The 25,706-nt window shown below is 41.4% G+C and overlaps 1 protein-coding gene across 5 annotated transcripts in view; it reads left to right on the top strand.

Moving 5' to 3' along the window:
* The window catches only part of fynb (FYN proto-oncogene, Src family tyrosine kinase b), an 88,889-nt gene that overhangs the window by 21,227 nt on the left and 41,956 nt on the right, over positions 1-25,706 (top strand). Inside the window, exon 1 of one of the 5 annotated variants that reach the window (XM_085248066.1) lies at positions 3,588-3,754. The exons of the other annotated variants lie outside the window; for them this stretch is intronic. The gene's annotated coding sequence lies outside the window, so the exon portion shown is untranslated. Of the gene's footprint in view, positions 1-3,587; positions 3,755-25,706 lie in introns of those variants that run through there. 5 annotated transcript variants of the gene reach the window in all.

Here is a 25,706-nt window from a genome sequence, read left to right as displayed (position 1 = left end):
TCTGACCTGCAGGTCAACAGCTGCCACCAGCTAAAAGCTAAAGTGTTGGATTCCTTCTTGACCTCCATTTCTGCTGCTGCCATCTTTAATACGCAGTACAGCACTAAGGTCAACCTGAAAAATTCCTGTGGGAGTAAAGGTAAGGTCAGCCGGTGCCCACTGCAACCTCTCCTCAGCTCTGACACATCAGTCCTGTGTGTGTGTGTGTCTGTTCTCTTAGTCCCATGCTGCATATATCCGGGGGTAAAACTGCAGCGGAAAAAAACATGTTCCCATTATTTCCTAATCCGAGTGTGGCTGCTAGGTTAGACTGGAACATGACGGCACTTATATTAGATTGGTTTTCGACAGCCAGCAGCAGCACTGTGTTCTTTGTTTCCTTCTTGGAGTCCACAGTGCACAAGCACGTGATACGTTTTGTTTTTTTGTTTTTTAAGTGAGCACAATGTTGCATAAAAAATGCACTTTGTTCCTTTGTGTGGGTTTTGTGAAGGAGGGATCTGATAAATGACAATGTGGGAATGGTAGAAAGTGCTGATAAGAGAGCCCCCATCATGTATGACAGAGAGTTAGAAAAGAGCATAACTGACATTAGACTCTGCCTTTGATCATTGTTTAACGTTGTACTGTGGTTGCCTGAGGCTACCAACTACTATAACTGAGCTGAGATGCATGGCGCAATAAAAGTTGTACTCTAGTATCGTTATTCGTTCATACACTTGGACCGAACTGGCCGCACTGGACTGATACAGAATTCAAATTGTTTAATTTATTCAATGCTCTTCACTTAACATAAACAGTAAAACTTTGTAAACAGTAAACCTGATATTGCTTCTTGAAATCTAGAAGAAACATTGCAAAGTCCATTGTACTGCGTAGAAACATACGTCTATGTCTACCTTGATGTTCAGGAGTCCAGGATCTGCAGAGACAAAGGACAGGAGTTGACTTTTAAAGCATGTACTTCATTGGGATTCCTACTGTGATCACAAATGTTTAAGTCAAGGGTTGAATGTCACATGTTTATGTCTTGAAGTTGTAGTTCTGGAGGTCCAGAGGTTAAAAAACCCTTTGTATTAGTATTTAAAAGAACTTTGTAGTGGATAGCACCACCAGAGAGGAGCATGAAAATAGGATAAAAACATAAAGATGGAAGGACTGGCGTATATCAAAGGATTTCTGTAGCATTCAGATGGATGTGCCTTACATGATTATTCAGGTTGCTGCATTTCCCATTAATGGTTCTTATGAATGCTTTATCCTTTAACTTTTCACTGTCCACTTAAGATAGACTTGGAAATTTTTCATATATGAATATATGAAGCCCCTTGAGGCGACTTTTGTTGTGAATTGGCGCTATATAAATAAAATTGAATTCAATTCAATTGAAATATATGTTTATATATTTAGCTGTTTCAACTTAATTGAGGATCTCCATACAGGAATTTTTTCACTGTTGACCTTAACATGTCCTATTCATATACTCATGCAAATTTGTTTGTAACTGGCTTTGTAGAAATTCAATATGTAAAAACAGTGGATGACCCTGTAGATCATTAAGAAGACAACGGAAAGTCATTTTATCTTAATGGAAACTTACCTGCAGCCTAAATGAAGCTAAATGAACCACAATGGAAGTCGAAAATTAAGGCTAAATTAATGGTATTTCAGTCTGTGAAATTCTAGTATTTCACAGACTGAAATACTAGAATTACTCTTGAACTTCAGCATTTCCCCAGTTAGCCAGTTGCACTGCTTGATCTTCACTTTGCCAGTCACCGTGTCTTAGTTTAATTTAAATGACATCGGTGGTGGATGTTTGACCTTGCAGAAGTTTTATTCATATATGCACAGAGAACTTTTTTTACATATTCTTCTTTTTCTTGTAGCTTTACTTGCTAATATAAAATGTCTCAATATTTCACTGTGTCCCCTACTTACAAGCCAAGTGTTTCACACCCAGTTTTTCACGGGTGGAAAAAGAAGTCGAGGAGGGGAGATGTCATTGTCTTTTTGCAAACTCACAGTTACATTAAGATCTGGTGTCAAATCAGAACTACAGAAATACTTTATTATGTAACTTTATTATATTAAAAGCTGTTTTTAATGTGTAAAGATGAGTAATGAGAACAGTAGGCTGATATGAGTTGATGTTTCTAGCTTTTGTGTAAAAGCTTGTACCAAATAGGTGATGCTAGTTATGGGATGAGTGGAAAATCAGATTGCACTAGTATTTTTTCATCCTCTGTGGAGGTTGAGACAATGTGTCAAAGGCCTATCTGTGCTAAATGCTAAAAATTATATTCCAGGGCAGTTTCTGTGAAGTCACAGGATGTTCTTGACCTACTATTAGTACCGAAAAGATGTCAATGCCTGGACTCGTCCAGAACATTTGACTTTGTGATTTCTTCCTCGTTGGAGTTTCCAATCCAGAGCCAGCCTTTCACAAAGGAGACACATTGTAATAAAAAGGCAAAAACAAAAAACAAAACAAAACAGAAGAGCAGGAGAAGAGTAGCTATAAATGGAGAGCAAGGTTTTAGGGGTAAATTTCATCAATGGTTGAGTGGAAAAACACTTAACAAGGGCATTCTTCCAGGAAACTGGAGTCAGCTGAGCAAGTGTATTCATTATGCAAGGTTCAGTCATATTTACTCTGATAGCTCCTTTATTTTGTGTACCCCAGTTTCCTGTGACGCTTCGGCATGTTTCGATGGAGCGTACAGCCTGGGCTTGTCGGAGAGCGGAGTCACAGTTTGGCATGTCTTTTTTTTTCATTTTCTGTTTAGAACCTCTGCTGTAGATGTGAGGCGGTGGTTGAAATGTGAGAAAGAGCGATGCAGCGAGCGTCAGAAGAAGCTGTGCAGAGCTTCAACTGTAGCACATCAAGAGCATCCTCGTGGTGGGAGCATGGAGCTCGCGAGTGTGTCTGTGCTTCAGTGTTCTTGCTGAGTGGGTGTGATTGTAGGCTGGTGAGAAACAGCAAATGAGTCACCAATTCCAATCGTGTTTTCAAGCTTCTGCTCTGTCTCTCAGAGAGTTTCTGCACTGTACAGAGAAGCGAGCTACAACAGCATGTTATCGTGACGTCGTCCCCGTCCCAGACATTGATATGCATTTCAGCAATCACTTGCAGCCATGGAACAAATGTACACTTGTGCCTTGAGCCTTTAAATCTCAAGAGCTAACTGTTAAACCGCTCCTCCTCCCAGCTTGTTACTGGCCATGCCAGTGTGGGCTGGGCAGCTATTCACTAAAATGTCGGTGTTGCCCTCAGTCTGCGGTTCCATTGTGGTTTCCAGTTTTTCTGATGGTAAGGAGATGCAGTTGGGGGTGGAAGTGGTGGCGCTAATGAACAGCATTAAGCTCCACTCTATTATATTGACACATCTGGTGGCATTTTTCATCCGCTTGCTTTCCGTCCTCAGCCTAATTAAGTGATCTGGGCTGCAAACTAAAGCATACCCACTGTAGAACACACAGGAAGCACTCTACACTAGCTCTCTGAGCTTGTTAACCAGCCTTGAAGTGACTTTGTGAAACCTCAGTATAATACGTCAGTAGCAGATTCAGCCTCAGACTTCTTTTGCCCACTCGATGGCTGTCAATTATCCAACTTTACAGAAAGAACTTTCCTCAGGTGCTGTGTCTGAGGAGATGTCAGTGAATTAGCAGCAGCAGCAGTAGTGTTCGACCACACTAAGGCGTCAGCTAGGTGCGCCGGACCCTTGGATCATCAGTCAGTACCAGTCAGGTAATGAGATCTGTCTTAGCTTCTGCTTTGTAGAAACCGTGCTAGCAGAATTCTGCTCATGTGTTTATCAGTTAATGTAATTATCATCAGGGGAATGTGGCTGCCTTTTCAAACTTGTTATGGACTCTCCAGATATGTAGAACACTTTTTTGGTTTTAGAATAGGACTGTTTGCTGGTTTTCGAATTTTGATCAAACTAAAGTTCAAGTTCAAGTTCAAAGTTTATTCGCCACATGCAGTGGCAGGTTGCCCTGCAGTGGAATGAATGAGCAATCTGAGCAAGACCTTAGGGCTTTAACGGAAATGTACCTCTTATTTCTCACATTACATCAGCAGCTTGTATCAGTATCATTCTTGACTGACCAGATTTAACCACATACTTAGATTCTGTTGGTGGAATATGTATGTAGGACCGTGTGACACAAGTTTAAACAGCTGCAAGCCAATTGAGCAAAGTTCACCAAAAAAACACAATTTACTGCTTGTTACAGGCAAAATACGGCATAGCCAAATCACGGATTCCGTCACTAGACCACATTTGAAAACCTGGCTACTATGTTATCCAAATTTCTAGCATTGGGAAATGTACTTTTATGATTAAGGTTAAATACTCTTTCTTTAAAAAGATGTGGGGAATTTTTTTTGTTGTTTTTAAAATGTAAACATACGACTGACGATGAACAAATATAATTGTACTCATTTGATTTAAATGGGAGATGTAATTTTGTTACTTTTTAAAGAAAGCCCAAGGAACCTACATATACAAGACTGTTCAATAAAAGGGTAAGAAGTGAAGATGTGGATGTCAAACTCAGCTAAAAACAGCTCATTACTGCAGCCACATTATCTGATGCCTTTGGACTAAACTCCAGCCTGCAGCCCTGATGTCACAAACTTTAAACCTGTTGTCTCACTGCGTTGTACCTGTTTTTAATACGTGTGTGTGTGTGTGTGTGTGTGTGTATATATCTATATATAGATATATAGATATATACATACAGTTTTTAAATTTAATGTTGCTGAAACAACAAAGGGATAAAATAATAAATCTATCTGATTGAGGAATCACTCATCTTTGGAAAAGAGAGTTTATTACAGAGAAATGTCTCTTTCCAAAATAAAAGCTATACTATACTCTTCTTCTGGGCTATATTCTCAGCAGCATATTAAACATATAAGGAGAGTCATGTGCTAACGGCTGTCTAAATGACTCGGGTAAAGTTTGTAGCATGCGTGCTTTTTGTTTTTGTCTGCTTGTCTTTGCACTATGGTGATGTCGGTGTAAATGTGCAGTCATATTCATTTTGTTCCCACTAGTGCTGTCAGCGTTAATCTGAAATGACGTTAACGCCACAACACGGCAAATCTCCGTTAACGAGCTACCGCCGATCGCCCCGTGCGTGGGGCTGGACGGCGTCAACACGTTAACGAGCTAATTGCGCTAACGCACTAGTTCCCACCAATGTAATTGAGCATTGCGCGGCACATCCAACATACTGTTTTACTTTTGTCCATGACGCGCTTACCTTCAGGGTCATACGTCACATGAAAACCAAAATAGTTCCAAACACCAGATCTGAATGAGGGTGGGGGAGGTTCAATTTGCCATGTTGCAAGGAGAGCTTAACTTCTGTCTGCTAGCTTGCCCTGCGCTCAGTGAATCTGCGTTTGACTACTCTGCCTAGGCTGCACTGTCGAGCGCAGATACACTGAGCTCTCAACACAGACAGCATCGTCAGAAGGAAAGTTGATAAAATAAATTAAAAATTTTGTATTGTTCGATACATATGCGTACCGAACCGAAAGCACTGTATCGAACGGTTCAATATCGATACGAGTATTGTTGGACCCCTCCTATATATATATATATATATATATATATATATATATATATATACATGCCTATCATGTAGACCTGTAGACCAACCCTGACCCTGGCTACAAAAGGACCTGAAAGGTTCCCAACTTTACATCATTAAAGCATGTTTACAGCCTGGTACAAAAAGGATTTGGGCCTCTATGGATAGTTTCCACTTCAGAACTGCTGTACATGGATGTATTTTTTTCTTATTTTACAACTCATCCACCTGGAGTTAGGTGTGTGTTCCCTGCGGATTGGCAGTCATCTCGAAACTGTCAACCTTAGGCTTTCAGGTGTCGGCTAATTTCAGGCACTGAGTTGAACTTCTCCAGCCCAGTAAATCAATTCCAGATGTATTAAAAAGATAATGTGACTCTCCCTATATGTGTTGTTGTTTATTAATATACCTGGTTGGACTGGCCAAGTAAAGTCTGTGTGTTTCTTACTTACTGCATTTCTTACTTATGAAAATAATTTGTTCTATTGTTCAAGACTCTTTCCTACGTTTCCCAGAGATCACAGGGTGCTTTTACTACGTGTCGGGGAAGGATGATGTGTTTTATTCTGGTCTGTGGAAAAACTGGTGCATTTTATTGCTACTGCAGCATTGCCCCGTACGGTTACAGAACTATGTAACAGGAATATCAAGAGTTATATATATAGAGAGAGATGTACACCCAAACAGTGAAACAGACCAAAAATACAGGTTTGCTTTCCAGTAACTGCCTGCACAGAATTTTATGCATTCTGGTCCATTCTTCATCTGCCTACCCTGAAATGTTTCTTCTTTTTTGTTCTTTTTTCAAACAAAGCAGGAGGAGGTGGAAAATCAAACAACCATAGAAGAGGTGGAATGATTGACCACCTGTTCTGAGTGGTTTTTATCTCGACCTCCTCAGAAAGTTCTTTTGATGCTTCACCCCCTCATTCACTTGAGTGGAACTCAGTGTCGGTTGGAAACACATTTCAGTGATATTACTTAACCCCTCATCTATCCATAGCCAAGCTTGTGATCGAGGTTAGGCATGTGGGCGGGGGCCACAAGCAGAAGGCTGAAATTCGTCTCGGATTAAGATGTTTATGAAGTGCGTCTCCTTAAACTGATCAGTCGTGTTTGTTTGACTGGGAAAGTTTAAAGCTTGTGTATGCATGTTGGCAGCAGTGTGTTGCTGCGCCTACTGTGCAGATGGTATAGCAACATAACCTCATCCTGCTTTACTGACTGGCCAATTTGCTAAAGAGCCCACCAAAAGCACATCTGCTGCAGCATGCTAATGACTTGCCCTGGATCTGTTAAATAATTTATGTCTCGCACCTATTTCCCGCATCTCCTTGTGAAATTAGACGGGTATTTTTCGTGATGACGTAGTCAGCACACCCTCTTTTCTTTCTTGTTAATCTCAACTGCATGTAGTGGCGGATAAGCACAGAAATAAGAGAACTGGGAGAGCTCCTTGTCTGTAGGCATGCAGATTAAGTGACTAGGCCACCATATGGCCAGAAGATGAACACTGATTTTTTTTTTTTTTATGGGCTAGTTTAAAAATAAGCAGGGTGGGGCAATCACACATCCTAAACAACAGCAGCTGTAGCTCTTTGCTGACAAGCTTTAGACTTATTGCCCAGCCCACTGAGAGCTGTGACAGGTATATTGTGGCTGAAACTGTGGGACGCTCTGGATTTAACAGGGCTTCCTTCCCTCACATTTCGAAGGGCTTATTATGGACCCGTCTTCACGGAGGCCAACAATAGAGTCTTTCAGTCGGCCATGGCAGGGCTGGAAACCTTACACTGGCGGGGCTGGAAACATTTCTGGTTTGCAAATTAGCCTAATCTTAACCCACCCAGGCAAGACGAGCATTGATCCAACAAAGGAAACTTCTGTGGCAGAAACCTCTCAGTCTCCATGGGTGTAGAGATCACTTTGCAGAGGTTCAGTTATCGACATGTAGCACATGAAATGGGACATCATTCCTTACAGCTTCCCGAGGTCCTCCTTAGCTTTCTCATTATGGGTTATTTAACAGTTTACTGACTTTGGGTCATTGAGTGGTTAGTGGTTGTCAAACACTAAGAAAGGACCAATTTGATATGATGCTATCCAGTGTGGCCTGTCAGTAATCAGCCACAGTTTCCATCAGTGCGGTGATGTAGATTTAATTATAATGGGGGCGGGGATAAAGATGGCTGTTGGTCTCCAGCCATATGCTGGCCTCGGGCCCCCTGGGACTCAGCCCACAGCTTAATAATAAGCAGCCCTGCAGGAATTAGTGCTACTTTAACCACAGTGTTTTGACTGATGGGAGAGGTCAGCTGCTCAATGATTGAGTGCAGAAAGGTATAATAACATAAAGATAGTGAGAAGTGAAAAAAAAATGCTCAGTACATTGTGGTAAACCCTGACTATGTCTTTTGCACTAAGGGGGAGAGAAAACAACTGAAGGAAAGGGAAGTTGGATGTGAGGCAGAGTTTAACCTCTGAGTTGAAGACAATATCAGTCTTTTGTTCTCAGTTTTCTACTGCATGTGTTTCCAGAATGAATGCATACTGTATATTTAGTGCAGTAAGCTGACTCGCCACTCCAAAGGACTCCCATCTATCAGTTGCTGCTACATCAGCATCTCTTTAGACATTATCAGTGGATTGATCTTAATAGAACTCACCCACTGTGCTGTGTGGTAGCCTCAGTGCAGACATGGAGCAAGCAACAGGGGGCAAATTAGTTGTGGCCTGCTTCTGGCCTCTTTACTTACCGTGGTGACCTAAAGTCTGCCTCAAAAAATGGAAGCTGTGGTTTGGCAGAACTAATGCTTCCACCAGACAGGGTACATTGATTCTGAGGTGAAATGCAGATGGCAGAGAGATGAAACTCATTTTTAAACTGGCACAGTGATCCATAATGTTATAAAGTATCTGTGCTTCATTTACATACCCATTTATAGATGTATTGATTGAGGCTGGCTATGCCCAATGTTGTTCCAACTGAGCTAAGGTTAGGCATCTCCAGAGAGCCAGGTCCACTACACTTCCTGTGTTTGTTTCCATACGGCTTATCAAAGATTGAACAATGATTGAAGATTGAGTGATGTCAGTCGGTCACTCAGCATCACTGCCCTATTGCTTGATGTAGCCTCAAACTGCAAAGAACAGGTCATCGTTACGACACTCCAGTGCACTATAATTCTGCTAGGTGTTAAATATTAGTATGTACGGTGCTTTGATCTCCGGCTTCTCTACGCTACATGTCCAAGAATCCTTGAGTAAGACATTGAACCCTGTATTCATCAACGTATGCATTTGTGTGAGTGTTGGGTTTTCAGTGCTCTTACAGCATTGCCCTCAAACAATTCAAACATGATACGGCAGTGTTGCCTAAAGAAATAAATGCTGACATGCAGTTTTGTGATTAATACATATGCCATCAGTTTCCACTTGTGCAACCAAGCAATGCTGACAACCTGATCAAGAAGCATTTCAAAGAGCCCGGTTTCCATCCCCAACTAGTCAGATGTATTGTAAGGGCATTAAGTGGTACAACATTAGGCTGGTGGTTTTAATCAGCCTTCTTAGCTCAGGAGGTAGTGCAGGTGTTTGCTGGTTTTCTTCCAGCTTTCAAGCTGATAGATTGGTGGTTCGATCCCTAGCTGCTCTGGTCTGTATACCAAATATCCCTGGGTGCACACTAACCTCAAGGTGCTGCCCCCTGTGTCTGGTTTTGCCAGAGGTTTCTTCCTGTTCTTCACACTGTTCCCAAAGTGCTTGATCACAGGGAGGTCATCTGATTGGTGGGGTTTTCTCTCTGTTATTATAGAGTCTTTACCTTTTACTAAGAAGCGCCTTGTGCTTACTGCTGTTGTGTTTTGACACTATATAAACTGAACTGAACTGACTGGCCTGTTATCATAGGCAAAATGTCTTCTGTTTGCAGAGAGGAATAAATTCAATTGAGCATTTAACATATAGGAGAATAAAGTTTTAATAGAAATGTACTTTTAAAGTTACCCTTTAAGAAATTGTAATTGTAATATTGTAAGATAAAGACCCTACAATAATACGATGAAAACAGAGAAAACCCCACCAATCATATGACCCCCTATGAGCAAGCACTTTGACAACAGTGAGAAGGAAAAACCCTTTTTAACAGGAAGAAACCTCTAGCAAAACCAGGCTGAGGAAGGGCCACGACCAGTTGGGGGTGAGTGGATGGAGACAGGACAAAGACATTCTGTGGAAGAGAGCTGGAAATTAATAATAACAAATAATTAAATGCAGAGAGGTATATAAAGACCTAGTGACCCTAATGACCCCAATTTGTCATTAGGGTCTATACACATAGGTGTGTTGTTTTTGTTGAGTGATCAAAGTGGCTTAAAGGCAAATTGTTTAATCAGAAACTGTCAGCATGTGCTGTAGGCACCCTTGCAGTTTGGTGTGTAACCCTGTTTGTGTGTGCATGTTTGAGCGTGTAGCCACGTACATAAAGCGAGCAAAGACAAAGAATGATGAGCCTCAAAGATTATCCCCAGCCGGAACACAATCCTCTTTGGAGGCGCTGTGCATTGCGGGGCGTATCTGAGTCTGGGTGCTGTCTAGACGCTGCTGCTGCTAGACAGCTGTGTGTGGAGGAACGTGCTGTACTAAGCCAGACAGCTGCACACACTGGCGCAAAAAGTCACAGCTGGATCACAGCATCTCATGTCAGAAGTCGCCCAGCCACAGTGACAAACAAACTCACTCGGATAGAAACGCTTGCGTGCAGTTTTCTATACACTCTCTCCCAAAAAATATCCCTCGGTGGGTCGGCTTCTTTCACAGGCTCCTAAAGCATCGCGGTTGCTGTGTCATTTGCAGTCCCAGACTCTTCCGACCCAACTCTGGCGGCAGAGCAAGGACACACAGTACTGAGTGTGCTCTGGAATGCGGTAACCTAGCAACAGGGCCGGAGAGACAGATCAGGTTGGCGATGGGCGACTGTGGCTCGTCTGCTTAAAGGAAAACCCTGCCTCTAAATAGGAAGTCACCCTCAGCTGTCATTCATACGTCTGGAATTTTTTATTGGTTTCTCTTTGCTGTCAAGTCTGATACCACAGATTGAAAAGCAATCCATGCATGTCTGTTCTGTACTTAGATCATAAAGGCTTATGATGCCACCCAAATGGACATAATCGTTTGGGTCTAATGTTTTCGGCTTCTGGCACTTGAGGCTCTCACAAGTGTCGTCTGCGCCAAATGTAGTCCAGGCATCAAGTTCTTTGTGGGCTAGATGTGGCACAAATACCACCACATATCTGCTCGTCCGTGTAAGGTGGACTTGTGGCTGCACTGAGACAGCCACACTCACCCTGAAAGCAGCATCAGTCTAGGCAAAATGCCACAACGAACACTGCAAATATACAACCAAATATATCTTGCGGTAGCTGAAAAAAATCTGACAAAGAGAGCGAAAAATGAGGCCTGAACGCCAGCTTGTTTGCTGTTTATGATGTAAGCCTCAGCCATTAAGTGAGCTAAAGTATCTGATATGTATAAATAATACGAAGAAGTTATATACAGCAATTAAATTAGGCTAAATCATTTGCATTTCAATGAGAATGCGTTTTACTCAGTGCACTCTTACGGTTGTATGTACGTATTTTTTATATGATCTGTTACTTTTTTCAAACTCATGTGTCCTCTGTGTACAACATGATGCATGCATGTTGCTGTTTTGTACTAAAACATATGATGCATATGATATGGAGAAGGAATACCATACAAGCTTTGGACAGAAACGTCAGTCAGCTGCCTGAAACACCTTACGAGCTACAAGAGCCACAGTCAAACCCCTGTTCAGCTAAGGTAAAATGCAGAGATTCAGAGCAGGGCACGTAGGCCTCTGTGGCCTATTTTTAGAATGACGGGTAAGACATTTCCTCAGCAAAACTGCCTTCCTCCAAATGGAAGAACTGAATAGTTATTTTCAGTATATTTTTTCATGCCTAAGCCATTATTACGTAGCTCCCCTACAACCTTATTGTCAGTGACATGAATGGAAACTTACAAGCTTACATGCTTTAAGGTATATTTGGGGCTTTAACCACATCCTGCTAGCAGTCATAATGTGATGATGCTCAGCTAGCTGTCAATGTGTTATAGCGCTCTGCCAGGAGGATTCAGCAGACTGTTGCACCTTCTTCACATTTTTACATTTACAGGAAGGTGCATCACCCACTAGTTACAGTAAACATGGTTGTTTTTGTGAGTTTTGACCTTTTGTTAAATTTTCTTCTATCAAAATATTTCCTCTTGGTATTAAAGTGAATATCAGCTGTTAAAATACAGTGGTTTCTGTTTCTCAAAGTATTATGTAGACACAAAACTATTGACATCTCGCATAGATTTTAAAAAACATGTATTAGCTGGTGACAACAGCATGCTATGGTGTGATATAGTGAACCGCTATAAATGGGCCTTAGTGATTATAACAAGAATCAAACCATTATTGCCTGTCACCATCAGCCAAATTTGAATAGTTGTTGTGTTGTTATGGTCAAAGTATTCATGAGCTAATTTGAGCAGACTGTTTCTTTTAAGGGACTTGTTTGGGATTCTCCAGAGGACTAGAACTGCTTCTGCTGTCTGATTTGTGATATCGTGGTAGCGTAGCAGGATATGGGTTTTGAATGTAAAGGAAGGTTTGAATCTGGCTTATCTCCTAAATGTACACCTCTGATGGTATGCATTACTTGAATAGGCATCTTCTAGGCAGCAGAAAGTCTTGAGTGCAAGCCTCCCAACGGAGAAATGCATTGTTGATCTGCAGCAGAGGGCGCTGTATGGAGCAGCTCTTTAGTTTTAGAGCAGGTTTTAGAACAGACTTTTTACCTATTGCCCCAAATGTGTCACAACACAGTAGGGCTGCCACGATTTGTCGACTAGTCACGATTACGTCGACTATCAAAATCGTCGACGACTGATTTAATAGTCGACGCGTCGTTTGAAGCTTTGTAAGATCCCAAAAGACGCAGGAATAAGTAGCAGGATTTAAGAGTGTAATAACGGACTGAAACAGAAGATGGCAGCACCATGTACAAGGATGCCAGCTGCCGTTAAACCCCGAAGAAGAAGAAGAAGAAGAAGCAGCTGTGTCCCAGAATTCATAGCGCGGCCCAGCTCAGTTTCCAACAATGGCGGCAGCTAGTTAGTTTTAATATTACTCTTATTATTCTTTCTGGGTCACAAAATAAACGTTTAACATATTTTCAGCCGAGAATGTAGCTGTGTAAACCTCAAATATCGGCTCAGTTTATCAGGACACCACATATTTTCAAAAGCGCTCCGACGTTTTCAGAGACGTCTGTTACCCACTAGCTCGATAGCTAGCCGGGGGCTAGGTCACTAGCGCGGTGAGAACACCGGACTCCCGGCAAATTGTTTTCAAACCCACCGCCGTCTTTCGCTACTCAGGTTAAATATATATGAGTCACTTAGATAAATTAAAAATGTTGTTGTTTGGCTTTTTTTTTTTTTTAGTATTTTATTTGTTCCTGAGTAAATCGGTTTGTCTGAGATTAAAGTTATAGTTTTTACACAGCTGAATAAACGTCAAGCAGACAGCTGATTATCAGAAGTGTGAGATGCTGGAGAATATACTCCGTTGTCCTGTTATATTTTAGATAGCAAGGAGTTTATTAAACTTCACCGAAACAATCTGCAAATTTCATTAAAATTGAATAAACTATCATCTTGTCTTTATTTTTAGTTAGCACCTTAAAAGCTTAAAGCTGTAAGCTAATGATAGTTATATAAGAGCAGATGCTGCTGGTGCAATAAGCTGTAGTTTTACGTCCAGTGGATGATGATCTGATTAGTCGACTAATCGCATAAATAATCGGTGACTAGTCGACTATCAAAATAATCGTTTGTGGCAGCCCTACAACACAGCATCTAGCTTATTAAACGAGATCAAATAAAGAGCAAGGAAACTGTTAAACTTACCTTCAGACGTCTGTGTTTTTATACCGCCCAATGGTCAAATGTTGAAGAGTTTGTTTTTAATTGCAGCTCAAGAAAAGTTCTTTGTTTCAGTTTATCTAATTTGTGTTTTTACTGGTGACATCTTTGTACCATAAACCAGGAAACCTTCAGAAGTCTGTAGATCCTTTTGACCTGAATCATTCTTTACTCACGCTGTAATAGGCCCAGGATGCTTGAGGATTTCCATGATGCACTGAGCATATCTGTTTATACACTACTCTGCATTTAATCATTAGTGATTATTAATATCTGGATCGCTCTCACATCTTGTGTCATGTCTTCCTCTCCTCACTGCCTTCACCAGACGGCTCTGCTCTCAGAGCCTGGTTCTGCCGGAGGTTTATTTTTGTCAAAAGGGAGTTCTTCCTTCCCACTGTCACCAAGTGCTTGCTCAAAGGAGGTTGTCTCATTGTGGGGGTTTTCTTTGTATTATTGTAGCGTCTTTACCTTACAATATGAAGCACCTCGAGGCAACTGTTGTTGTGATTTGCACTAAATAAATAAATTTGAATTGAACTAAACTGCATTGAATTAAATTGAATACAGCATTCCTCAGTGTGCTCAGATGTGTTGGTTGCCCATGAAGGACGAGCAGCCAGGTTTTATCACAGTGAATGTGTTCCATATCAGGCAAAAGCCCTTATATTGCTTCCCTGTAGTCTAAGTAAAAGCCCCTACCTCATCATCGTCCATACAGCTGTTTTTCTATTAATAGCATTTGAATAGAGAGCATGACCCTGACACTGCTAGCATTTGTCGTGCTGTCTTGGATGCTGAGCACTTGGGGAAGTTGCAGCATTACGCTCTAACAATGTTTTATTTCCTCCTGTTTCCTGTTGAGAATGCAGTCAGCGCAGCAGCAGCAGCAGCTTCAGGCTGTGCTCGCTAATGCGAGGATGTCTTGACAGCAGGGCTTTCCTGTGCAGGGCACTAGAAGTGTTGATCTGCAGAATTTCTTTCTCTGGTGCAGAGCATTGAGAGAACACTTTGATCACACAGAACACATTCATCTGTACATGACAGACAGTCACGGCCTGTAGACAGTCTTTTTCAAATCCTCTCTTTGGGATGTCATTGTAATAGGGTCAGGTTAGGTGGAGTGTTTGTTTCTACTTCCTATGTGTCCAATTTATCATCATTACTGCAAAAATAACCTCTTAACCTCCAGCAGGTCACCAGAAAGCCACTTACAAGGGAGATTTAGGGTTGTTAGAAGTTTAGCAGTCATGTAGATATGGTGACAGAACATTTATTTAAAATATGAACATTGTATTTTATTTACAGGACACAGACTCAAATGTTAGGATGGTTGCAGAATATCCTACTGTTTTAATTACATTATGTTAGCATAATTATGTTATGTTAGCTATTGCAAACATTGCAGCCTGGTGTACAAAACGTGACCTGACAATGGCAGTGCTAGATGTATCAAACAAAAAGGTAGCATGCAGTTTAGGATGATGTAAGAAGGATGATATTTTGGATGTTTTTACTGTCAACTGAAGTCTTCGGACAGATCTGGAGATTAGGTGATTTGCTAAATTGGAAGCATTTCCTTCCTTATTCCAAAAGACCCCATAATGCCTTTTGAGAATCATTTGTCATCCCTGGGTCCCCCTTAAACACAAAATACTTCCATACGCTGCCATTCCTATCAATGAGTCAGAGCAGCACTATCGTAGCAGCTGCATGAGTAGCCATCTTCCTCGTGTAGTTGTTACTATGCCATCTGTAGTTTTTTGTGCTTGTGGGCTTCCCTCTTCTTCTTCTTCTTCTCCTTCTTCTTCTTCTTCTTCAGTATGTAAAGCAAGAGTAGAACACTTGTACATGCTGTACACTAGCAATGGTATCTACAGTACCAAAGAAAAAGTACCTTTGCTTTTTACATTTTCTAAAGTATCAGTTTTCGTGATGTAGGAGTAAAGTTAGGCTGCATTGTGACTTTGATTAGTAGTAAGCTATCAACTTTTTTTTTTTCTTAATTTGTATTTTACAGGACGGGTTACGATTGGACTCACATACTTTGAATGTATTTTCTACTTTCCTTCTCTATATTTTTATTGTTAGACTCTACTTTGCATAATTCACAGTTAAAAAGTGTAGTTATATCATACTGGGGATTGATATAGCCCCTCTCTTCATCACTGGCCTCAAACTACTTAGACCACTTATGATACACAACCACTGCCAAAAATAAAAAGTTTGCACTCATGGGTTTATTTTAATAATGAACCTCAAGTGTGTGTTCTAAGGATATCGCTGACATGCTGACCAACTACCCCGACCTGCAATTACTGTTACTGAAAAATGATCCTTTAGCCAAGATGGACATTTTAATGCCCCATGAGAGAGTTGGTATTAGCACTCAATGTTGTGTTCCACGTTCCACCTCATGTAAACATGTGATGCGAATGACAATAAAGCTCCTTGAATACTTGAATATATATATATATATATTAGGGGTGCAACGATACACAAAATTCACGGTTCGGTTTGGTTCGATACTTTGGTGTCACGGTTCGATATTTTTTCGATACAAAAAAATGTTCATGCCTTTTTAATTTGTCATTTATTAAAATTATAAATATATATTTTAACTCAAAAGTACAGTTTTTAAATTTAACCCTAACCCTTGTGCGTGTTTTTTATTTTGACAGCGAATGCGCACCTGCGGACCACTTATGTGCAGCCCTGGTTATTTAGCTCATCATATTGCAGCCACAGAAATTATTTTGTCCATGAAACCATAAAGCTGCACTTTCTTTTTGCCTTATAGTCTGATTTGTCATAACTTTTCCGTTTTGTGGTAAGCTTTTCTTTGGCTGTCACTTCTTCACCCTGACCTGTCTTATTTGGCTCAGCAGAACTGAAATATATATCCTGCTGCTTTTACACACACACTCACATAAGCTCAGCGATTCTCTGCGCGATCAACCTCTCACATGTTTAAGCTTGCTGCGGGAGATTTCACTTGCCATGTTTGCATAGTAAGCTAACAATTAATAAGACGATGTCAGAGGAATTGGTGCGCAAATTATCATCACTCACAGATCAGTGCTGTCGCTCTCTATACACAGTTCACGCGATTGCAAAGTGAAAGCAAAAAACAAGCGCAAATTCAAACGCGACTTCAATATGTCACATATTGACAGTGGCTCACCGATGCCAATGACATAATTACCCAGCTACATTTCCGAAAGAATGCAAAAGCATTGACATATATTTTTCCTTCCTACAATAGGCCGACGGGCAGGGCAGAGATAGATTTTGGTAGCCCGACTGGAAAAATCTCTAGCCCCAGGACCTCGGGCTAGCGATTTTGCGAGCCCTGTATCTGATTGAGGAATCACTCATCTTTGGAAAAGAGAGTTTATTACAGAGAAATGTCTCTTTCCAAAATCAAAGCTATACTATCCGCTTCTTCTGGGCTATATTCTCAGCAGCATATTAGACAGCTGTCTAAATGACTCGGCTAAAGTTAGTAGCATGCTTGTTGTTTTTGTCTTTGCACTAGGATGATGTCGGCGTAAATGTGCAGTCATATTCGTTGTGTTCCCACTAGTGCTTTCATGTTAATCTCGTTGAAATGACCTTAACGCCACAACACGGCAAATCTCCGTTAACGAGCTACCGCCGATCGCCCTGTGCATGGGGCTAGACAGCCAACACGTTAACGAGCTAACTGCGCTAACATACTAGTTCCCACCCATGTAATTGAGCATTGCATGGCACATCCAACATACTGTTTTACTTTAGTCCATGACTCGCTTACCTTCAGGGTCATACGTCACATGAAAACCAAAATAATTCCAAACACCAGATCTGAATGAGGGTGGGGGAGGTCCATGTTGCAAGGAGAGCTTAACTTATGTCTTGCTAGCTTGCCCTGCGCTCTTCCTTCTGACTATGCTGTCTGTGTGGAGCGCTCAGTGGATCTGCGCTCGACAGTGCAGCCTAGGCGGAGTAGTCGAACGCAGATTCACTGAGCGCTCAACACAGACAGCATCGTCAGAAGGAAAGTTGATAAAATAAATTAAAAATTTTGTATTGTTCAATACATATGCGTACCGAACCGAAAGCACTGTATCGAACGGTTCAATATCGATACGAATATCGTTGCACCCCTAATATATATATATATATATATATATATATATATATATATATACACACACATATATCCTATTCATTCCAACAACGCCCTGTTTTCGTCTCTTGCCCACCGATGCCTTCTTGTTCCAGTAGCCCACTTGTCGCCAGGGTGCCGTCAGTGGTCCCCGTGGTAATCGGAGCACTAGGTGCGGTGACTCCCAAGCTAGGCGAGTGGCTCCAGCAGATCCCGGGAACAACATCGGAGATCTCTGTCCAGGAGAGCACAGTCCTGGGAACAGCTAAGATACTGCGCAGGACCCTCAAGCTCCCAGGCCTCTGGTAGAGGACCCGAGCTTGAAGGATAAACCGCCCGCAGGGGCGTGCTGGGTGTATATATATATATATATATATATATATATATATACATACATATACATGGCTCAGTCCTATCACATGATCACAAAAATATGTCTGAGGTGACAAAATCACAGTGACATTTGTGAAGTGAATGAGGAACTGTGACTTATTAAGGAGTCAGGATTTTTGGATGTTTTTCATTTTCACAGTTGTTTTCTTTACCAGATGAACTCTTATGGGAGGAAAGTAAAGCTGAAACACATATTTACATCTTGCTGCATTTTGTATAAGTTCATATCAATCAATCAATCAATCTTTATTTATAAAGCACTTTTCATACAGAAAAAATGTAGCACAAAGTGCTTTACATAGTTAAAAGCAGCCCACCCCACCCTCCAACTCACTTCCCACACTCTCAATACACATATATCCCCCCAGCCCCACCCACACACACATACACACACGCGCACACTTAAAGAGTAAAAATTGGGCTGGGCTCGCATGAGCCAAGTGAGGAAACATTATAACAGAGAGCCGTCTGCACCGGGAGCCGGTCACAGACCGCAGCCTCCGGGCTGGGCACACAGCCGGAGGGAGGCAAAGGAGCCCCCCAACCAGGCTGAGAGGACCCCAGAGACCCAGCAGCCACGGTCAATAACAGCCCCGGTGCAGAGAGCGCCCTCCGAGGAAACACTGGAGATATGACGCAATACGATGTATACAGGGTAAAATGATAAAATAAATAAGAACAGGATACAATATAAATATAAATATAAATAGAGTAAGAAGATTAAAAAATGAATAAGAATAAAATCAAGAAATATTAGGTAAATCCTAAATTAATAATAGAATAACAAGATAGAATAAATAAGCATAAAAAATAAATAAACGCTAAGTAAAAGCTAAATTAAAAAGGTGGGTCTTGAGCCTGTTCTTAAAAACATGTACGTTCTCTGCGGCCCTGAGCTCCTCCGGCAGGCTGTTCCACAGACGAGGACCATACCACTGAAAAGCTGCCTCTCCGTGAGTATGTGTCCTGACTTTAGGGACAATCAAAAGGCCAGTACCAGAGGACCTCAGGGTCCGCGAGGGTTCGTATGGTAAAAGCAGATCTGAGAGATAAGAAGGCCCAAGACCATTAAGACATTTAAAAACCAATAAAAGAACTTTAAGTTTAAGTTTACTCAAGTTTAAAACAACAACTACACTAAAGCTATTCTGTTATACCTGTATGCAAAAAATAAATAAATTCATAGTTCAGCAATACTGATCAATCTAATAAACTTAAACCTACACCATCCTCCCTATTCTGGTATTTTAAAGAGTACTTAGCATAAATATTAAGCAACCTAACTAATAGGGTTCCAACTCCCAGCAACAACAAAAATAAATAAATAAAAAATAGGGAACCACCCCTCACGCTCCACCTCATGATGCTTAATCGACTTAATCAACCTTAATTTGATGCAGTGTGAAAAAAAAAATGCACAGAAATCAATTATTTTTCAAGAAATATTAAATAGATTCAACATCTTTCTTCAACAAAATTGCAGACTGCACAGATGGTACCTTCCCAAAGGAAAAAGTACTATAGCTTACTAGGGTATATATATTAGACTTAATAGTCACTATATACAGTAATTGACTTCTATTCATTTTACATCAAATTAAAACTTTGGGTGTAAGATTCGGATAATTATTTATTAAAAGCTAGACATTTTAAATGAGAATAAGAAAGAAAAGTATGTCTTTGTGCCCCCTTTTCCCTGTTAATGCCCTATCGGCCCCCCTGGCTAAACTTTGCTAGATCCGCCCCTGCACAGTTACCAGCGTCAGCTACGTAGAAAAAGATCCTGGAGTAGAAAGTAATATTAAATACATTCTAACAACAGCTGATCAAGCTTAAACGTGCTGCTGTTGTTCAGCCGCTGGTTTCCTCTTTCTGGTGCAAAGTGGGCCAAAAACAAACAAGAGAGACGGACTCGCGACAGAAAAGCCGATCAGCTGATCGTTAAGCAGTTTCATGATTGAAGTAGCAGCAGGAGAGGCAGTCGCTTGTTAAGCTTAACGCAGGAATGCTTTACAAACATTCAGAGATGGACTTACACACTTGCTTTACTTCTCTCGGGGATAACTTTGTCGGAGATGAAATGCCAGGTTGCTAGCGAAGCTCCAAATGCAAAACCACCGACAGGTCCCGCATGCCACAGCCGCTCTATCACGTGATGCATACTGCTCCGACGTGCTAACGTTCTGAGGCGAGTTACGGCGTGTTGCAAGTTTTGTGAGGTGCTTTCGTGATATTTAATGGATCGGATTACATTTTTTATTTTTCTCCGATATCCGATCCAGTAATTAAGGTCAGTATCGGACCGATACCGATACGTAATATCGGATCGGTCCATCTCTAATTTACATGTTAGGTTTTCTACCTTGCTCAGTTGAAGCAAAGCACTTGAATAAAACCGAAAGCTAATTGACAGTTTCCTCCAAGCAGCCGAGGAATATTTCAATGAGGAGAGCAGACGTAGCATCTCGTGTTGGTGTTGATTCATTCAGGGCTCAGGGGAAGAGTGGGGGGGCTGCCAGGTCAAGTCCTGGACACAGCTGCATTATTAACAGAAGGTCAGCTGTCAGCACGTCTGCAGGGTTCACATCAAGCAGCTCCCTGTGTTTCTGAGCCTGCGGCTGGGATGTTTGTAACCTTGTATGCCATTTAATGAAGGTTCATGAACTTTTTCTTTCTTATTCAATAAAGCAGAGGCAGACCACAAGGAGCACATAACACAGAGCATCTGGAACAGATTTTATTACTGAACCATAAAAACACATATAAGATGCAGTGTCGTGAATGAGCACCTACGACTATTGAGATGAATAAATTTTAGGGTTGTAATTAAATAAGGGATTTTACACATTCATATTCTCTAAAATACATAAATTACACACCTATATACCTGGTTAATAGGAACAAAAACCCAAGATTTTTCTTGCGATCCACAGATCAGTGGATGAATCACTTGCTGTTAAAGTTGCTGTTCAGGGTTTGTAGGTTCAGCTCCTACCTGAAGACGCAGCATGTCTGGAGCAAAATAATCGTTTTCTAACAAAGTCTAAGAGTTCTGTCTCCACCCTGGAGGATCACAAGGTGTCGACTGTCATCTTCTCCCAGCTCTTCATCACTGTCGGTGCTTCTGACGCTGAGCCGCCCTGACACAATGGTGTCACGGCGTGCTCCACCCAGCCTGGGTTATGCTGACAGGAGTAGGGAGGACAGAGACATGTACCTTTTTCCACAATGTGGAGAGTGCTGGGAGAGATGCAGTTGAGACCTGTGTTGTTGTGATCTACGCTCACCCACCAGGAAGGGATGCAGACAAACATGTTGCGTCTCAGCTCTCTCCCAGCAGAGGCAGGAGGAAGGCTTATTCTTGCTTTGACAGCTCACAGCTCATAATCCCAACCAGAGCGGAGATACTGCACCCTGAAATGAACCACGAAGCAGTGCATTTTATCCTCTATGGCGTTATCCTGTTCAGGCTGAGGAGCTCACAAGATAGTCAGATTTTTAATGAAGGGGGGTTGGGGCATCCTCTGGAAGACCTCCTGCAGAGACAAAGTGCTGCTGAGCACACGATTATGAAGCCCTTTGCTTTCCAGACTCTGCTCCACCCAACCTCTTTAAAATAAACTGAAGCCAAACCGCTGCATGACTACTTACTTAAGGGCAAAATGGAGAGTTTACCTCTTTAAATGGGGAAGCTAGTAGCAGCTGCACATGCCAAGTGAAAATATATTTTCACATATCCTGCCTTGCTTTGTTCCTGGGTCGTTAATCAGGGCCTGTAGTCATAACCGAGTCATTGCCAGCTAAAAGTAGCTTTCTCCACGTGTTCCTTTTGAAACCCGACCAGCTGAAGTGTCTTTGGTCACTTGTGTGTATTTTTCCTTTGCTACCCTGGTTCCTTAGAAAACGGAGCCTGCTCTGTGTGAAATGGTTTGGTCAGCCTGGCAGAGGCCACCCTCTAAGCAGCTGGGGGAGGAAAGGACCGCAGATGCTGCAGCAGTGCTGTTGTGTCAGCATTGATTCCTCTGTGATGTGGCAGGTGACCTCAGTGAACCCACAGCTGAATAAGGACTACCAAGCTCCAAGCCACACAGACATGGTGATTTTTAAGTCCATCATATTGATTGTCAAATTAGAATGGGATTGATTCCATTTTTTTTACTCCTATTAAACAAATGTTCTTTAGCAAGGTTAGATTATTATTTTACTGACGATCCAGATCAAATAAAAGCAAATATAAAGACTAGAATGCAAAGTTGACATAATTTTAAAAAAAAAACAAAAGCCATAAGTAAATTATGGAATAAATACACAATTAAAAAAAAAAAAAAACTCAATTATTCATAATTTAATGTATATACATACAGGATAATTAATATATAGGTAAGTTAATACAGAAGCAAATTAAATTGAAATAATTAGTGTGAGGTTTTCAGGAATGAAATCATTACCAACTGAAAGAATATCAACTAAAAAATGATTTTTGGTGCAATACATTTAAAAAAACAAATACTGATTGAGTTTTCCTTCACTGATTTATTTTGATTCTGGCAATTTTGGGGTCGCTGCATTTACAAGAGCAAATTCTTGCTATGCAATGGCTAATTTATTTTTCTTAACCGGACCTTTTCAGTAACCCCACACAGTATTGCGGCTGTTAAATAACTGATAAACTCTCTAAGGTTGCCGAGCATTCAGCCGGGCTATTCTTAGATCCTCGTCAGTGAACAGTGTTTCACAGCTTCACACAGTCTTGTGCAGAGTAAAAGCAGAGTGACTGGACACTAAGGCTGCGTAAATATTATGGTTGAACTGTTGATTCAAGTGTAGTGACCTGGCTTCTTAAATCGGGAGGCTGCTCACATGTTTATGCCCGATAGGTTGCATTTGGTAATCTGCAGCTTTAGTGAGAAGCAGGTTTAGGGGTGTACTCTTATAGTTGGTGTACATATCAATAAATCAGACAGGAAGCGATGGAGTGAGGCCTGGGAGTACATCCTTCCATCTGTCTGTGTGTGAGCGACTGACCTTGACCAGCACAGACATCCTCCCTCCACAGGGCGCTGCATGACAGCGGTGGGACGGCACGCTGCGAGGGCAGAGACAAGGCTTTCCCCCAGCAGAGACGGGCGCAGCATGTGACAGCCCGAGCCCATCATTAGCCTGCTCCTTTGTCAAGCCCCTGCACCCACGTATATTTTCCTCTCTTTCTGTCTATTCATTTCAGCACTCACCACCTTCTTTTCCACCCCCCTGTCGACTCACTCCTTCACTTCAGCTCCGTCTCACACTTGCCTCCCCCATCTTCCTCCAGTGGTTGAGCCACCGTTCTTCCTCCTTTGCTTCATGCCCTCCTTCCAGGCCCCGTAATCCTTTTCTTCTGCATTATTACTCCATGCCCACCTCTGATTCTATGTCTCTCTGATTCAGGGCACAGATGATGTGAAGTGGACAGTTATTTTGTGATGTGTCGTCTGTTCTACAACAGTGAGAAACTAAACATTTGGTTGAATGATCAGTGACCAACCTGTGCAAGCTGCAGAAAAAGGTGGTGCAAGCAGCTTCGTGTTGGGACTTCATATTACTTGTGGGCGGTGTCAGATAGCTGTCACGGACACCTCCTACATTTTAGACTTTCTGGGTCTCTGTGTTCCCTCAAAGGTCAGCATTGTCAAGGGAGCTTAAAAATGAATTTGCATGAAATTGCACGCTGTATTAATGCGCATGAACTGATGTTTTTAACAGGGGGCAGAAAAATAGCTCATGCAAACGCACTTTAATTTGACTTTTATTGTTGCTGGCTGTGCAATTTCTATATAAACTGTAGGTCAGATTAGAGAGTTTACACTAACTCTCCTGAGCATCTTTTTGCCTTTATTTAACCACAGCAGGCAGGAAATATTAGGGTGCGATTGCAGTCAGAGTCAGCTTTAAGTATGAGCTTATATTATGTTAAATATGTACACCGTATATAAATGACAATTATTTTATAGCCTGATATTTCTAATTAGGCCGTTGCCATCTTCATGTTTTGATGCTAGAAGTAACGAGTGAGAGATCAATGGGAAAGTGCTGTGCACTCCTCTACAGTTTGACAATAGCAAAGTTGCCACACACTAAATCATACCCTGCTTTATCATGATTATCCAGCTGACTCTAAATCGTATTATAAAATCCATAATGACCTTCAGTAGTATTAAAGAAGAGTATAAAAGTAGCGATTGAGATCCTAATTCATTAGTAAAATGGGAATAGTGAGGTTATAAATTAAATGAGACTGACTTTTATTCAAGAATGACTTCTTTTTTGTAACTAGTTGCCCCTTATTGGCTAATAGGAAGAACACAAGGTTTGGCTCTACTTATTGAATGCTTACATCCCCGTCCTATATAAATTATGTGTGGAATATGAAATAAGAGAAATAAAAGTAATAGTTCAGTCATTCTTGGAGGTAACTCCAGTTCCTTGAGTGTTGTGTCGTGGGCACTTTTACCTTTATCAACTCCTTCATAAGTCATCATTAAAAGAGAGTGACTACTCCTTGTTGTTCTCCCTTAAACTGAGTAAGTACAGGAGCTCGCATTCTTGCTCTGGAGAAGTCACCACTTTCCTTTCTTCTCAATCATTAGTCTAGACAGTTTCACTAGGATCTGACCTAAGCCCTTCAGTATTCAAGGGGAAGGAAAAAGCCTTCCCTCAGGGGTTAATGTAACATTGTGTCCTCCAGCTCCATCTACTTCAACCACTCAGAGCCTTCTCCCTCCTCTCCTGATTTTAATGAACCTCAATCCATCACCTCCCCATCAAATATGAATGCAGTCAGGGAGCGCTGCCTTCAATGGATGCCTCCAAACACAGTGACATACCTTCAGGCCTGCACAGCCATCCAATGAATTATTTACCCAAGTGCACGGTTGGTTGTGCCTCTGGTCAAAGCCCCCAGTGCCCTCCTTTATCCCCCCATCTTTTCTTTAACAGGAATCATATTTCACACCGAGTTAATCTATATTCATTCCTTTAACTCCTTTAATGATGCTCTTCACATCTTTAGGTGCTTTAGGTCTTTGGCTCCAATTAAAGAGCCTAATGAATTTTGACCATCCAATGAATAGCCTTTTGCGTTAACTAATTATAGATCCAACTCCACTACTGGTCATGTTCTGCTCTGTAATTGGATTTTCACCAAGAGTTTATTGATTTCATGTTGAATAAGGATGAAATATAGAAGGGGTGCTTAGTCTGATGTGTAGCATGCAAGGACGTGGAGAACTGTATTGCTTTCTTGTAAAGATTCATTTTAAAGGCAAATAATTTGCGTTGAATAAACAAATTTTAGAGACATTTTGCAGAAGTGCCTTGTGTTGGTGGTGGGCAGTGATTAGGCACCTCTATAGCAGCTCCTGCTTCACTCTGGGTGAGGAGAAGAGAGACTGCAGGGAATAAACAGCAAAACAGCCCCTATGGCAAGCAGGTGACTTTTTTTTTTCTGTGGAGGAGGAATAATTAATCAGTGGAGAGGGCAGTGTGAAAAGGAGGGAAGGAAGTGGAAAAGAAAGAG

Source organism: Mchenga conophoros, linkage group LG15 (genome assembly GCF_057382185.1).
Source record: "Mchenga conophoros isolate Kocher_MC1m ecotype Shallow Benthic linkage group LG15, M_conophoros_male_GT1.1, whole genome shotgun sequence".
NCBI classification, from domain to species: domain Eukaryota; kingdom Metazoa; phylum Chordata; class Actinopteri; order Cichliformes; family Cichlidae; genus Mchenga; species Mchenga conophoros.
This window is presented reverse-complemented; position numbering and strand designations above follow the sequence as displayed.